Source organism: Salmo salar, chromosome 29 (assembly GCF_965601325.2).
Source record: "Salmo salar chromosome 29, fSalSal1, whole genome shotgun sequence".
NCBI classification, from domain to species: Eukaryota; Metazoa; Chordata; class Actinopteri; order Salmoniformes; family Salmonidae; genus Salmo; species Salmo salar.
Window position 1 is genome coordinate 38936548 of NC_138319.1, and position 12349 is coordinate 38948896.

Below are 12349 nucleotides of genomic sequence, written 5' to 3' on the forward strand. Positions count from 1 at the left end.
TCAAAATACTGCCCCCTACCCAAGAGAGGTTAAGGGTTAGTGTTAGGGTTAGGAGTTAGGGTTAGGGTTAGGGCTAGGTTTAGGGTTAGGATTAGGAGCTAGGGTTAGGGTTAGGGTTAGGAGCTAGGGTTAGGTTTAGGGTTAAGATTAGGAGCTAGGGTTAGGTTTAGGGTTAGGAGCTAGGGTTAGGTTTAAGTTTAGATTTAGGGTTAGGGTTAGGAGCTAGGGTTAGGTTTAGTGTTCGGTTTAGGGTTAGGAGTTAGAGTTAGGTTTAGGTTTAGTGTTAGGGTTAGGGGTTATGTTTAGGTTTAGGGTTTGGTTTAGGTTTAGATTTAGGGTTAGGTTTAGGGTTAAGGTTGGGAGCTAGGGTTAGGTTTAGGGTTTGGGGTTAGGTTCAATAGGATTTTGAATGGGACTGAATTGTGTATCCCCACAAGGTTAGCTGTACAAGACTGTGTGCTTATAGGTAACCTTCATGTGTGTGTACAATATGTTTGCTTAAAGTTTAGAAAATGTGTTTTTTATGTCCATTGTTTAGCTGGAAAGGAATGTTTGTATCCTGTATATTTGACTGTGATATGTGGTTGTCCCACCTAGCTATCTGGAGATGAATGTACTGACTATGACTGGTCCACCTAGCTATCTGAAGATGAATGTACTGACTATGACTGGTCCACCTAGCTATCTGGAGATGAATGTACTGACTATGACTGGTCCACCTAGCTATCTGAAGATGAATGTACTGACTATGACTGGTCCACCTAGCTATCTGAAGATGAATGTAGTGACTATGACTGGTCCACCTAGCTATCTGGAGATGAATGTAGTGACTATGACTGGTCCACCTAGCTATCTGTAGATGAATGTACTGACTATGACTGGTCCACCTAGCTATCTGGAGATGAATGTACTGACTATGACTGGTCCACCTAGCTATCTGGAGATGAATGTACTGACTATGACTGGTCCACCTAGCTATCTGGAGATGAATGTACTGACTATGACTGGTCCACCTAGCTATCTGGAGATGAATGTACTGACTATGACTGGTCCACCTAGCTATCTGGAGATGAATGTACTGACTATGACTGGTCCACCTAGCTATCTGGAGATGAATGTAGTGACTATGACTGGTCCACCTAGCTATGTGGAGATGAATGTACTGACTGTAAATCACTCTGGATAAGAGCATCTTCTAAATGACAAAAATATAAAATGTAAGCGTTTTACATATATTACCGTATAGATTTTTTAAATGTTTTATATTGTATTACATATAATGATCATGATACTCTGGGCTCTGGGGCTCCCGAGTGGCGCAGCGGTCTAAGGCACTGCATCTCAGTGCATGTAGGCATCATCACAGTCCCTGGTTCAAATCCAGGCTGAATCACATCTGGCTGTGATTGAGAGTTCCAATCTGCGGTGCACAATTGGCACCAGCGTCGTCTGGGGTAGACCGTTGTTGTAAATGACTTGCCTAGTTAAATAAAAGTTACAAATTATGATTGTTTTCAGCAATCGGATTGAATTAAATATAATTTGTTTTTTCAAAACTGAAATATGAGATTCTGATCCTCCGGATAGAGATAAGGATTTCATCATCCATTCTGATCTTAAATCAGGTTTGAATGTAGTTTTTTGCGCTTTTCAAAACTCAAAAAGGTAGTGATTAGGTTCGTTTTGATCACGGTTATCTTCATTCCTCTGGAAAGGTGGATTCAGGGTTGATTTAGATACTGTGAAATGCACTAGAACCAATACATGTCAATGTAACTAATGTGAAAAGGTTTTAAAAAAACGTTCTTACATATGAAAACCGAAGGTTCATTATGTTAAATTGACCCTAGTATAGGTATGTGGTCAGTTGTTATATGGACAAGTATCAAATAAATGGATAGTCCAGATTTTCCATTTGTTATTTTTTGTTATTATTCATATTCTTATTCATATTATTTCCTCCCACTCCATCACTCCTGCCTCGACCTTTTTTAGAGTTGACAAGGCTTCTCATTCAGCATAAATGTTACATGTCCACGACATCCCAGGCGACATCCATCGCTTTATGCGACCTGCAGGCGACAGGCATGGTGGTGTCGCCAGAGCACGGCTCAGCTATTGAGGGTCCTTGGAGAAGCCATTGCAGCTCCAAACACAACAGTCACTCAGTCCCCACAGTACGCTTTCCTGACAACTCTACACCGCAGTGACTAGCCTGGCAGCTGTACAGGTGGTCATACTATCAACAATCTATCTGTTGCTAAGCAACTGCTTGGTAAAGGTTACAGTTAGGGATAGTATTTTGGTGGGGGGGGGGTAGGCTTACTGCGTTCATCCACCTCTGGCATGCTCGCCTCCCTACCTCTGCGGAAGCACAGTTCCCGCTCAGCCCAGTCAAAACTGTTCGCTGCTCTGGCACCCCAATGATGGAACAAGCTCCCTCACGACGCCAGGACAGCGGAGTCAATCACCACCTTCCGGAGACACCTGAAACCCCACCTTTTTAACGAATACCTAGGATAGGATAAAGTAATCCTTCTAACCCCCCCCCCCCCTAAAAGATTTAGATGCACTATGGTAAAGTGGTTGTTCCACTGGATATCATAAGGTGAATGCACCAATTTGTAAGTCGCTCTGGATAAGAGCGTCTGCTAAATGACGTAAATGTATGTTTATGTTTAGGATAGGATAAAGGTTAAGGTTAGGGTTAGAGCTAAAAGTTAAGGTTAGGGTTAGAGCTAAAGGTTAAGGTTAGGGTTAGAGCTAAAGGTTAAGGTTAGGGTTAGAGCTAAAGGTTAAGGTTAGGGTTAGAGCTAAAGGTTAAGGTTAGGGTTAGAGCTAAAGGTTAAGGTTAGGGTTAGAGCTAAAGGTTAAGGTTAGAGCTAAAGGTTAAGGTTAGGGTTAGAGCTAAAGGTTAAGGTTAGGGTTAGAGCTAAAGGTTAAGGTTAGGGTTAGAGCTAAAGGTTAAGGTTAGGGTTAGAGCTAAAGGTTAAGGTTAGGGTTAGAGCTAAAGGTTAAGGTTAGGGTTAGAGCTAAAGGTTAAGGTTAGGGTTAGAGCTAAAGGTTAAGGTTAGGGTTAGAGCTAAAGGTTAAGGTTAGGGTTAGAGCTAAAGGTTAAGGTTAGGGTTAGAGCTAAAGGTTAAGGTTAGGGTTAGAGCTAAAGGTTAAGGTTAGGGTTAGAGCTAAAAGTTAAGGTTAGGGTTAGAGCTAAAGGTTAAGGTTAGGGTTAGAGCTAAAGGTTAAGGTTAGGGTTAGAGCTAAAGGTTAAGGTTAGGGTTAGAGCTAAAGGTTAAGGTTAGGGTTAGAGCTAAAGGTTAAGGTTAGGGTTAGAGCTAAAGGTTAAGGTTAGGGTTAGAGCTAAAGGTTAAGGTTAGGGTTAGAGCTAGAGGGTTAAGGTTAGGGTTAGAGCTAAAGGTTAAGGTTAGGGTTAGAGCTAAAGGTTAAGGTTAGGGTTAGAGCTAGAGGGTTAAGGTTAGGGTTAGAGCTAAAGGTTAAGGTTAGGGTTAGAGATAAAGGTTAAGGTTAGGGTTAGAGCTAGAGGGTTAGGGTTAATAGATAGTTATTTCAAATGTTACTGATCGTCTGTAGGCAGTCAAATAAATGTAAATGCTATTCGTCACATGCTTCGGAAACAACAGGTTTTGGACTAACAGTGAAATGCTTACTAACAGGTCCTTCCCGACAATGCAGAGAGAAAGACAATAGCTCGCACATGCTTTTTTCAGTTCTGCCAACTCATTTTCTATAGGATTGAGGTCATGGCTTTGTGATGGCCACTCTAATACCTTGACTTTGTTGTCCTTAAGCCATTTTTCCACAACTTTGGAAGTAAGCTTGGGGTCGTTGTCCATTTGGAAGACCCATTTGCGACCAAGCTTTAACTTCCTGGCTGATGTCTTGAGATGTTGTGTCGATATATCCACATAATTTTCCTCCCTCATGATGCCATCTATTTTGTGAAGTGCACCAGTCCCTCTTGCAGCAAAGCACCCCCACAACATGATGCTGCCACCCCCGTGCTTCACGGTTGGGATGGTGTTCTTCGGCTTGCACGCCTCCTGCTTTTTCCTCCAAACATAACGATGGTCATTATAGCCAAACGGTTCTATTTTTGTTTCATCCAGAGGACATTTCAGCTCTGAGTACACTACTCAATCAAGGGTTTTTCTTTATTTTTTTTACTATTTTCAACATTGTAGAATAATAGTTAAGACATCAAAACTATGAAATAACACATTCAGAATCATGTAGTAAGCAAAAAAGTGTTAAAAAATCTAAATAAATGTAATATTTTAGATCCTTCAAATTCCTTCAAATTGCCACCCTTTGGCTTGATGACAGCTTTGCACACTCTTGTTCTTGTTCTTGTCCTGCTCCTTGAATGTGTCAGCACTAATCTTTAGCTAAGTGCAGATGTTGCCTGTAATCCATAGCTTCTGGTTGGGACATACGGTCACTGTGGTCATAGGAAACGATGGTGGAAACAAACAAAAAAGTTAAGACCAGCTCAAATAAAAATGATTAGAATTGATCAGGATTCACTAAAATGGCACCTATCCACTACACATCATCCAGATAAAGTGTTACCTATTTTTAATCTGACTTTCAAATCAAACTTTGATTTGTCACATGCGCGGAAGACAACAGGTGTAGACTTTACTGTGAAATGCTTTCTTACAAACCCTAAACAAAAAATGCAGTTCAAGAAAGAGTTTACCAAATAAACTAAAGTAAAAAATTAAATAAAAAGTAACAATAAAATAACAATAACGAAGCTATATACAAGGGAATGCATGGATGTCACGGTTGTCGTAGGAATGAGCGGACTAAAGTGCAGCGTGTGTGTGGTTCCACATTTTATTTATACTGTGAAACTATGCAATACATAAACATAAACTGAATTACAACAAACCGTGACGCAGAGGTGAAACATACACTACTCAAAATGAATCTCCCACAAACCCAGGTGGAAAAAAACCCTACTTAAGTATGATCTCCAATTAGAGACAACAAGGACCAACTGCCTCTAATTGGAGATCATCCCAAACAACCCCAACATAGAAATACAAAACTAGAACCTGAACATAGAAATAGAAAACATAGAAAAACACCCCCTGTCACTCCCTGACCTACTCTACCATAGAAAATAACATCTTACTATGGTCAGGACGTGACAACGGAAGATCGCGAACGACCTGTTGGTGACCACTGGGCTAATGAGTCCATATAGCTACAGCTGGTAACCCATGCAACTGTTAATTAGTGTGTGATTAAAACGAGAGCACCAGTCCTCAGTTCACCTAGAGCAAGACACACACACACCTAGAGCAAGACACACACACACACACACACAACTAGAGCAAGACATGCAGGTTTTAAATGTAATTTAGATTCAGAGAATACAAAGCAGGTTTGTGAAATACTTTGAAATAAAATGTTTCGCCCACAACAATAATTAAAACTCTGAAAATGTGATTGTATTTCTCTACCTCGGCAAAAGAGCTTTTGAAGTGTCTTTTGATTAGATTGAAGGCAGGCATTCTTTAACACATCAACCACCCATGGATTTACTCTCTCTCTCTCTCTCTCTCTCTCTCTCTCTCTCTCTCTCTCTCTCTCTCTCTCTCTCTCTCTCTCTCTTTCTCTCTCTCTCTAAGAGAGAAAGTCGAACAGACACAAACACACCAAAACAATTTAATTGGCTGGTTTGCCAGACGTTGGCCCAGTTTCACTACAGGATTCATCTTTAATCTGTAGTAGGGACACAAAGATGAGTCAACTACAGTATTATTATTAATCAAATTGAGACTATTTACATTGACCCCCCCCCCCCCCCCTTGTGTTTTTACACTGCTGCTACTCTCTGTTTATTATCCATGCATTGTCACTCTATCTACATGTACATATTACCTCAATTACCTCAACTAACACACACATTGACTCGGTACCTCCTCATTCCTAGTTGATCACCAAACATTTCTGTAGACAACCCATGGATAAAGGCGTAAAGGCTTGCGTTACTTTTCCTTTCTCTTCGTGTTGCGCTGTTGACGGTAGGTGCACCTGATTCAGAAGACCTGAGCATCGGGTACGAATAGTGTTCCAATTCTGAATAGACAAAACTATGCCTACCTGGAGGACCGGGAGATATGTGACTAAATCGAGTGCCCCTACTTGCGCTCAAATCACCGTGCCTACAGTATTCACCAACCAGGCCACATGATTGCTATAGCTGAACCATATGTTCTATTTGAACCTCTATTTTCTTGCGATTGATAGGAGAGAGAGACCCCCTTTCTCCTTGCCCTATGAGACCTGGTCAACGGTATAGTGCACTATAGAATAGGGTGCCATTTTATGGTCAAAAGCAGTGCACTATAAAATAGAGTGTAATTTACTCCTGTAGTTAATGTGCAGCTGTACTTCCTTGATGTTGTACAGTACAGAGTCTTTACTACAGTACAATCCAATTGCATATTTAGGTTGTGATGCGGCCTGCGCTGTGCGATCTGCTCCGTTCAGCATAGCGTCCCTCTCTTCTCTACAGCTCCCACTGCACTTCCACTCTACAGTACTGTGTGCTCCCTGTGTTCCTACTCTGTACTGTGACTGAGTGGCTGTGTGTGGGACGGCTCCGCTCATCTTGCTCCTCTCCTCTCCTCTCTTCTTCTCTATGCGGTTCGCCCCACAGTGCGCTTATCCAGTTCGCACCCGTTGCTTTTACGCGCCGCTCGACGTCTGCAGACACACACACACACACACACACACACACACACAGTAGCCCCGGTCTCTCCCCGCACCGCACGCAACCCCAATCGATGGAGGTAATACTCTGCACGGGAGTCTTTAGCACCGTTGGCAAAACTGCCTTCCTGTGTTACTGCCTAGGTTTTCTTCCTGAATAGGAGAAATTATTATTTTTTTGTCCTCGTTTGATTTTGTTATAAAAATGTGGGATATATCTATTGATTCAGAGCAGCGTCCTTAACGGAGAGCTCGGAATCTTAACGGCTTGGCTGAAGGGAATAACGGAGGAATTATTTCTCTCCTTCCTTCCTTCCTTCCCCGTCTGAACAAGAGGAGTTTGCATGCAAAAGGTGGTTTATTTCGGCAAGGTAAGACACATATTATCTGTATGGGGAAAACACCTAACGTTATGTTCCGGGTGGTGTTGTTGCAGTGTTTTAACGCGACTTTAAACAGTGTCACATTGCGCGGTGTTGATAAGATGGATGTGAGAGGTGGAAACCATAACCCACTCATGTTTTGGGTTATATGAAATATAACAAATGAGTGTATTATTAGGCTACATTGGAATGGACTTTATTGTGGAGAATGGTGCAACGAAAGAGGTGTGCAACAGTTTTTTTTTATGGTGGGAACCATCTTGCAAGTTTTGACAGTCTGCAAGCAATATTATCATAAACGTTCCATTAGTGAAATATTAAAATATTTAAGTCAGTTATACAGTTAAGTTTATTTAGAACCTCAATTCACACACCTAATTAAACCAGTACATTAAACTGTAGTCTATTTAACCAATAAAATACGCATATCTTTACCTTTAGGGGATATTTAGGTTTGTAATATACAGTTATTCCTCGCCGTAATCACTCAACGGAGAAGCGAACGCAAATATAAACTTTTGTATCTTCAGTAACATTTCGCTGTCTTTCCCACACTCGCCTTCTTACCAGGAATAACGTATTATTATTCACTAAACACAACAAAAAAAAGACCCACTTGGAGTTGGATTACACATATGTACATAGACGAAAACGATGCACTAACGTATCATGAACGCAAAGAGACAGGAGAGATGTATGTAATGTGTTATTGTCAATTGGATCTCAATTTGTTGTAGTCGAGTGGGTCGAAATGAACTTTTTAGCTACATCCGTAAATATGGCTTCATATCCAGTGCGCGCAGCCTTACATGTTCAGTCATAGCGTCGAGGGAGCTGGGAGCTCAGCCTTGAGAAGATACAATAATATACAAGGCTGATATATTATTTCTCCCTAAATTGTACATTTATCAGTACAGTAGCATAGATTTCATAAATGTTTCTTCTTCCGTACTGGTCCCCCGTGGGAATCGAACCCACACCATGCTGGCGTTGTAAACACCATGCTCTACCAACTGAGCCACACGGGACCGTGGCACATATTACGATCATGTTATACAGTCATAGAAATGTAATCTATAGAGCGGGGACTCTCTATTGACTGTAACTTTAGCATTATGATCATCCGTTTCTGTGTGGAGGGAGTTTAATATAGATCCTCCATTAGGGTAGCCTAAGTCCAGTCAGAGGAACATGTACGTCATCTGTGGATTCGTTTACTCATACAGCCAGAATACAGCTGTTGTTATTTTGGGACAGGAATACAATGCAATACAATACTACAATACAATAGCCTACTTGATTTATTGGCATATTTGCACGGAACACACACACATGAGCCTTATTTAATTGATTGACAATAACTAACTAAATTAGCTTTTATTCAGGAGTAGGATATGAAATGAAATCACCAGAAAAACAGATCTCAATATCATCTATGATGGCAAGTGAAAGGAAACAAATGGGATTATATTATATTATATTATATTATACACACATATATATATATACATATATATATATATATATATATATATATATATATATATATATATATATATATATATATATATATATATACACACTGCTCAAAAAAATAAAGGGAACACTTAAACAACACAATGTAACTCCAAGTCAATCACACTTCTGTGAAATCAAACTGTCCACTTAGGAAGCAACACTGATTGACAATACAATGTCACATGCTGTTGTGCAAATGGAATAGACAACAGGTGGAAATTATAGGCAATTAGCAAGACACCCCCAATAAAGGAGTGGTTCTGCAGGTGGGGACCACAAACCACTTCTCAGTTCCTATGCTTCCTGGCTGATGTTTTGGTCACTTTTGAATGCTGGCGGTGCTTTCACTCTAGTGGTAGCATGAGACGGAGTCTACAACCCACACAAGTGGCGCAGGTAGTGCAGCTCATCCAGGATGGCACATCAATGCGAGCTGTGGCAAGAAGGTTTGCTGTGTCTGTCAGCGTAGTGTCCAGAGCATGGAGGCGCTACCAGGAGACAGGCCAGTACATCAGGAGACGTGGAGGAGGCCGTAGGAGGGCAACAACCCAGCAGCAGGACCGCTACCTCCGCCTTTGTGCAAGGAGGAGCAGGAGAAGCACTGCCAGAGCCCTGCAAAATGACCTCCAGCAGGCCACAAATGTGCATGTGTCTGCTCAAAAGGTCAGAAACAGACTCCATGAGGGTGGTATGAGGGCCCGACGTCCACAGGTGGGGGTTGTGCTAACTACAACCCAACACTGTGCAGGACGTTTGGCATTTGCCAGAGAAGAACACTGTTGTTACTATAAGGACTGGAACACTGTGTTGTTGCTATAAGGACTAGAACACTGTGTTGTTGCTATAAGGACTAGAACACAGTGTTGTTGCTATAAGGACTAGAACACTGTGTTGTTGCTATAAGGACTAGAACACTGTGTTGTTGCTATAAGGACTAGAACACTGTGTTGTTGCTATAAGGACTAGAACACTGTGTTGTTGCTATATGGACTAGAACACTGTGTTGTTGCTATAAGGACTAGAACTCTGTGTTGTTGCTATAAGGACTAGAACACTGTGTTGTTGCTATAAGGACTAGAACACTGTGTTGTTGCTATAAGGACTAGAACACTGTGTTGTTGCTATAAGGACTAGAACACTGTGTTGTTGCTATAAGGACTAGAACACTGTGTTGTTGCTATAAGGACTAGAACACTGTGTTGTTGCTATAAGGAATAGAACACTGTGTTGTTGCTATATGGACTAGAACACTGTGTTGTTGCTATAAGGACTAGAACACTGTGTTGTTACTATAATGACTAAAACACTGTGTTGTTACTATATGGACTAGAACAATGTGTTGTTGCTATAAGGACAAGAACACTGTGTTGTTACTATAATGACTAGAACACTGTGTTGTTGCTATAAGGACTAGAACTCTGTGTTGTTGCTATAAGGACTAGAACACTGTGTTGTTGCTATAAGGACTAGAACACTGTGTTGTTGCTATAAGGACTAGAACACTGTGTTGTTGCTATAAGGACTAGAACACTGTGTTGTTGCTATAAGGACTAGAACACTGTGTTGTTGCTATAAGGACTAGAACACTGTGTTGTTGCTATAAGGAATAGAACACTGTGTTGTTGCTATATGGACTAGAACACTGTGTTGTTGCTATAAGGACTAGAACACTGTGTTGTTACTATAATGACTAAAACACTGTGTTGTTACTATATGGACTAGAACAATGTGTTGTTGCTATAAGGACAAGAACACTGTGTTGTTACTATAATGACTAGAACACTGTGTTGTTGCTATATGGGCTAGAACACTGTGTTGTTACTATAATGACTAGAACACTGTGTTGTTGCTATATGTGCTATAACACTGTGTTGTTGCTATAAGGACTAGAACACTGTGTTGTTGCTATAAGGACTAGAACACTGTGTTGTTGCTATAAGGACTAGAACACTGTGTTGTTACTATAAGGACTAAAACACTGTGTTGTTGCTATATGGACTAGAACACTGTGTTGTTGCTATATGGACTAGAACACTGTGTTGTTGCTATAAGGACTAGAACAGTGTGTTGTTGCTATATGGACTAGAACACTGTGTTGTTGCTATATGGACTAGAACACTGTGTTGTTGCTATATGGACTAGAACAGTGTGTTGTTGCTATATGGACTAGAACATTGTGTTGTTGCTATAAGGACTAAAACACTGTGTTGTTGCTATATGGACTAGAACACTGTGTTGTTGCTATATGGACTAGAACACTGTGTTGTTGCTATAAGGACTAAAACACTGTGTTGTTGCTATATGGACTAGAGCACTGTGTTGTTGCTATATGGACTAGAACACTGTGTTGTTGCTATAAGGACTAGAACACTGTGTTGTTGCTATAAGGACTAGAACACTGTGTTGTTGCTCTATGGACTAGAACACTGTGTTGTTACTATGAGGACTAGAACACTGTGTTGTTGCTATATGGACTAGAACACTGTGTTGTTGCTATAAGGACTAGAACACTGTGTTCTTGCTATAAGGACTAGAACACTGTGTTGTTGCTATAATGACTAGAACACTGTGTTGTTGCTATATGGGCTAGAACACTGTGTTGTTACTATAATGACTAGAACACTGTGTTGTTGCTATAAGGACTAGAACACTGTGTTGTTACTATAATGACTAAAACACTGTGTTGTTACTATATGAACTAGAACAATGTGTTGTTGCTATAAGGACTAGAACACTGTGTTGTTACTATAATGACTAGAACACTGTGTTGTTGCTATATGGGCTAGAACACTGTGTTGTTACTATAATGACTAGAACACTGTGTTGTTGCTATATGTGCTATAACACTGTGTTGTTGCTATAAGGACTAGAACACTGTGTTGTTGCTATAAGGACTAGAACACTGTGGTGTTACTATAATGACTAGAACACTGTGTTGTTGCTATATGGGCTAGAACACTGTGTTGTTACTATAATGACTAGAACACTGTGTTGTTGCTATATGGGCTAGAACACTGTGTTGTTGCTATAAGGACTAGAACACTGTGTTGTTGCTATAAGGACTAGAACACTGTGTTGTTGCTATAAGGACTAGAACACTGTGTTGTTGCTATAAGGACTAGAACACTGTGGTGTTACTATAATGACTAGAACACTGTGTTGTTGCTATATGGGCTAGAACACTGTGTTGTTACTATAATGACTAGAACACTGTGTTGTTGCTATATGGGCTAGAACACTGTGTTGTTGCTATAAGGACTAGAACACTGTGTTGTTGCTATAAGGACTAGAACACTGTGTTGTTGCTATAAGGACTAGAACACTGTGTTGTTACTATAAGGACTAGAACACTGTGTTGTTGCTATAAGGACAATAACACTGTGTTGTTGCTATAAGGACTAGAACACTGTGTTGTTGCTATAAGGACTAGAACACTGTGTTGTTGCTATATGGACTAGAACACTGTGTTGTTGTTATAAGGACTAGAACAGTGTGTTGTTGCTATATGGACTAGAACACTGTGTTGTTGCTATATGGACTAGAACACTGTGTTGTTGCTATATGGACTAGAACAGTGTGTTGTTGCTATATGGACTAGAACAGTGTGTTGTTGCTATAAGGACTAAAACACTGTGTTGTTGCTATATGGACTAGAACACTGTGTTGTTGCTATAATGACTAGAACACTGTGTTGTTGCTATATG

At 40.6% G+C, this 12349-nt stretch overlaps 1 non-coding gene across 1 annotated transcript; it reads right to left on the minus strand.

Moving 5' to 3' along the window:
- Positions 1-8079: 8079 nt before the first annotated feature.
- On the minus strand, positions 8080-8157 carry trnav-uac (transfer RNA valine (anticodon UAC)). Its single transcript has one exon. It is a non-coding gene; the product is annotated as a tRNA-Val (tRNA).
- Positions 8158-12349: the final 4192 nt, after the last annotated feature.